Here is a 5,000-nt window from a genome sequence, read left to right as displayed (position 1 = left end):
GCTTGGGAAAGAGAAACCCCTGTGCCATTACGAGGTGACCAGCCTGGCTAAGAACAATTTCAGGGTGGTCACCATAAATATGTACAATCCGCATGTGAAGGATGAGGAGGTGAGGGCCTTTCTGGGGAGGTACGCTGACAACGTCTCCTCAGCGAGGCACCTCAGGGACTCCCTGGGATTCTGGAACGGAAGGAGAGGGTTCCAGGTCCTTCTCAGGGAGGACCCGAAGGGATTGGGTGGCTACCTCCATCCCCCGGCAATGTTCTCCCTGGGGGCTGACAGGGGGACATTGTTTTATGCCCGTCAGCCTCCGTTCTGCAGGCGTTGTATGGCCTACGGTCATGTCCTGGCCTCGTGCAACACCAGGAAGTGCAGGTTCTGTGGGTCGGGAGAGCACGAGGCCAAGGACTGTGACGAGCCCAAGGCTTGCCACGGGTGTGGCGCGTCAACACACCTGTGGCGTGATTGCCCGGCTCGTCAAAGGTCATACGCGTCTGCAGCTGGAGGGGGAGCGGGGGATGGGGGAAGAAGAGAAAGGAAGGATGCGGAAGACAGTAATGGCACAGGGGAGAAGACAGGACGGGAAGAGGGCGAGAGGAAGGAGGCGGAAGGAGGTGAAGGAGCAGAGAAGAAGCCTGGAACAGTGGAGAGAGCGGAGGCGGAGGTGGAGGAGGGAACAGTGACGGAAATGGAGGGAGAAGCGAGGACAGGACCAGAAGAAGGAGCGGGGAAGAGAGGAGGGAAGGAGTGGGGGGACAGCATGTCGAGCGCCCTCGTTGAAGAGTTAAGGGGAATGGTGGAGGAGCTGGCGGAGAGGGGGAGTGGTGATTCTCCGCTGCCTCCAACGCCTAAGAAGAAAGGGAAAAGGAGGGGGGGCTCGGCATGCTGTGAGAGGGAGGGGGGTGTGGAGGGGGAGGCCAAGCGTGGGATGGGGGAGGGAAGAACGGCCCTGTCCTCGCTGTTTTCCTCAGCCCCTCAACAGCTGGTGGAGGGTGACTCCCAGGGCGTGGCGCTGGGCTGGGTGTCTGAGGGGGGATCTCAACTCCTGCTTGGGGAGATGGGGTCCCCTGCTCTCGACCTCAGTCCAGCAGCCTACAGGGAGAGAGGAACGAAGGGTGTTGGTGGGGAACCCAGGATGCAGGACACTCCAAGGCCTAACACCATACCTGCATCCTGGGTTGGAGAGATGGAGGAGGACGGGGGGACGTCAGGAGAGGAGAAGACGTCCCCGCCGGATGAGTCGAAGCAGGGGAGCATCGGGTGAGTCTCCTGTTTTTTTTTGGTTATTTTGGGGTTTCATTTCATTGATGTAAGGTTTTTATTTTAATTTTAAATGACATTTTCTGTTAATATTTTTAGTTTAAATGTAAGGGGTTTAAGGGATTTTGTTAAGAGGAGGGCGGTTTTTAGTTTTTTGGAAGGGGTGGGTTTTGATGTTTGTTTTTTACAGGAGGTTCACCTGAGGGATGGAGGGGATGTCGTCAGGTTTAGTAGGGAGTGGGGTAAGGGGGAGTCAGTTTGGGGTATAGGTGGGGTGCATTCTACAGGGGTGGGGATTTTGTTTGGGAATAGGGAGGTGAAGGTGGAGGGATCTTTTGTTGTAATGCAGGGGAGGGTGTTGGGGGTGGATGTCACTTTTAGGGATAGTAGGTATAGGTTAGTGGTGGTGTATGGGCCACAGGTGGCGGCAGACAGGAGGGAGATGGTGGACTGTCTGACGCCCCTGTGTGTTACAAATAGGCACTTAGTGATAGGGGGGGATTTTAATATAGATTTAGGGGTAGGGGGAGATAGTAGTGCAGGCGCCATCACCGGGCTAATGGCTTGCCATGGTCTGGTTGATGGAGGCCTGCACTCTACTCCGACAATGGCTGGTCCCACATGGCGCAACTCCCGGGGGGTTGCGCGGAGGCTCGACTACATTTTCCTATCTAGGTCTTTGGGTCAGTTGTCTGGGCGGCTGTTGCCTGTGTCCTTCTCAGATCACGACGGGGTGCTCCTGCAGGTGGGGTCGCCAGTCTGCCTCTTCGGTAGGGGGTACTGGAAATTAGATCGGGATGTGCTGGAGGAGCAAGCTTTCGTTGACACCTTTTTTGGTTTCTTTCGGGGGCTTGAAGGCCTCCGGTCCATGTGCGAGGGGGTGTTAGAGTGGTGGGATTTAGTTAAGGTAAGGATTAGGGCTTTTATAATAGGATATTGTAAGAGGAAAAAAAGGGAGGAAAGGAGGGAGGTGGATCGTATCCAAAGGTTGCTCGAACTCGAGTACGAGGCAGGCAACCTCGGCGGTTCGTTTGACTGGGAGAGATCCACTGACCTGAAGGCGCAGCTCAGGGAGCTGCAGGAGCGGAAGGCTCGAGCTTTCCTGGAGCGTGCGCATAATGGCTTTCTAGAACATAATGAGACTTGTTCCGCTATGTTCTTTAAGTCGGTTAGGGCCAGACAGAGTAGGAAGATAATGCATGGGGTGAGGAAAGAAGATGGTAGCATAGTTAGAAAACCGGAGGAAATGGTCAGGGTAACAACTGATAATTTCCGAGGTTTATTTAAAGAGAGGGTAATAGATGTAGAGCAGGGAAATGTGTTTTTAGAACACTTGTCCCGGCGATTGCCGGAGGACATTAGAGATGTGATGGAGGCTCAGATCTCCCTCGAGGAGGTTGAGAGTGCTCTCAGGAGGATGGGAAAAGGGAAGGTGCCTGGGATGGATGGGCTGCCGGCCGAGTTTTACCTCAAGTTTTGGGGTATACTTGGACCAGTGGTCCTCGAAGTCTTGAAGGCCATCCTTGAGACGGGGGTCCCGGGGGGATCAATGGCGGTCGGTGTGCTGTCACTTCTTTATAAGAAGGGGGAAGCAACTGACCTTGGCAACTGGCGGCCGTTGACCATGCTGTGCGTAGATTACAAGCTACTTGCAAAGGTTTTAGCAGACCGGTTACGCACAGCCCTTCCCTACGTCGTCCATGAGGATCAGACGTGCGGGGTAGAGGGTCGCTCGATCAGATGGAACCTACAGTTGATCAGGGACTCCATCGCTTGGGTAGAAGATAGGGGGCTGCCTTTAATGGTAGCAGCGCTAGATCAGGCAAAAGCCTTTGATCGCGTGAATAGATCCTTTCTATTCAGGGTGTTAGGTAGATTAGGATTTGGGGAGAAGTTTATAGGATGGATCCGTACATTATATGTCGGGGCAGGGTGCCGAGTTAGCGTAAACAGTCACTTAGGTGACGTTTTTGACCTCTCGTCTGGGGTTAGGCAGGGATGCCCGCTCTCGGCTCTCCTCTTCGTTCTGTACATGGAGCCTCTGGGGGCTGCCATTAGGGCAGACACAGGGGTGGAGGGCTTGCTGATCCCTGGAAGTGGCGGTCTCCGTGTCAAGTTGACACAGTATGCCGACGACACATCCTTGCTGCTTTGCAAGGACTCGTGCCTGACAAGGTCCCTTGCCATTATTGGGGATTTCACCCGAGCGTCGGGGGCGGTTCTTAACCACGCGAAGTCTTCCGTTAAGTTTTTCGGAAGATGGAGTGGTAGGACGGATGTGCCCGGAGGGTTATCTCTCTGTAACGGGGCCCTGAGGATACTCGGGGTCCATTTTGAGACCTCCGGCTCAGCGACGCTGAACTGGAACATGGGCATCGCAGTGGTACAGAGGAAGCTAGAGATGTGGAGGGCTAGGTCGTTGTCCTTTTTAGGCAAGGTCCTGGTTCTCAAGGTGGATGTATTGCCATCTCTATTGTACTTGGCGTACATCTACCCATTGCCGGCTTGTCTTCGGAGGCATCTAGTGAGGCTGGTGTTTCAGTTCATGTGGGGTGGCAGGTACGAGTGGGTCGCCAGGGCACGCATGATCTGTCCCATCGGGGAGGGAGGTAGGGGGGTACCACATCTCCCCCTCAAGCTGGACGCAATTTTTGTTTCTTTTCTGTTGACGGAGCTTGCTCAGCCAGTACTACACCCGTCCGGTTACCTCCTGCGGGTGTTCTTCTCGTATCAGGCGAGAAGCGTAATGGTGTGGTCTAACACGGGTCCTCGGGCGGAACAGCTGCCGTGGCACTTTGGCCATGCGGCCAAGTGGCTGCGTGCACACCCCGAGGTTGAAGTCGCCCGAGTAGGTTTAGACCACAGGCACCTGTACGAGGAGGTCAGGCGGGCAGTAAGTCCAGCACCTGTGGTGGGCATCCCGGCGGTGGTCTGGGAGGGAGTGCAGGCGCGGGGTCTAGACAACAGGCTCAAGGACCTGAATTGGTTGAGCCTCCACAAGTGTTTGCCGGTACGCTCCACCATGTACCGGCATAGCTTGGCGCGATCCCCCACCTGTCCAAGACTTTCTTGTGGCAGGGAGGAGACTGTGCGCCATGTCTTTTGGGACTGTGCCATTGCCGGAGTAGTATGGGCAAAGGCACGGGTGTTGTTAGGAAGGGTTAGAGGGGATTTTGTTTTGACTTGGGCTAGGTTAGAGAGAGGTGTAGGGAGAGCGAGGGGGACGGATAGGGATAGGTTTCTGCTCTGGCTTCTCATGAGCCTCTTTAAGCGAGGGCTGTGGGAAGCCAGGCAGAACATGGTCAAGACAGGGAGAGATTGGGGGGTGGAAGGAATAGTGAGGAGGGTGGAAGGAGATTTGAGGGGGAGGATGAAGAGGGAGGAGACGAAGTGGGGGCAGCATGCTGCCCGGGAGAGATGGAAGGGGGGATTAGGGCTGGGGTTATTTTAGATTAGGGACGGGAAGATAGGGAAAGTTAGTGTTTAGGATGACGGGGAGGGATGATGCTCCCCTGAGTTTTTTGTTTTGGGTTTTCGTTTGGTTTGTGAATTAAAAATGCCATTATTATTTGCGTTTGAATGGAGTGTATGATTTTGTGTTGTATTGTATGAATGGCATTGAATGTAATAAATTATTTTTTCAAAAAAAAAAAAAAAATCTGTTCTTATCAGTTTAATATCTGATACGTCCCCCATCGGGGGACTACATATTAAATGGATTTTTCGAACAGGGAGTCGGA

The 5,000-nt window shown here is 54.1% G+C and overlaps 1 pseudogene; it reads left to right on the top strand.

Annotated features, from left to right (window-relative positions):
• The first annotated feature begins 4,891 nt into the window (after positions 1–4,891).
• The window catches only part of LOC123740763 (uncharacterized), a 180-nt pseudogene continuing 71 nt past the window's right edge, over positions 4,892–5,000 (top strand).

Source organism: Salmo salar, chromosome 10, assembly GCF_965601325.2.
Source record: "Salmo salar chromosome 10, fSalSal1, whole genome shotgun sequence".
In the NCBI taxonomy this organism is placed as follows: domain Eukaryota; kingdom Metazoa; phylum Chordata; class Actinopteri; order Salmoniformes; family Salmonidae; genus Salmo; species Salmo salar.
This window is presented reverse-complemented; position numbering and strand designations above follow the sequence as displayed.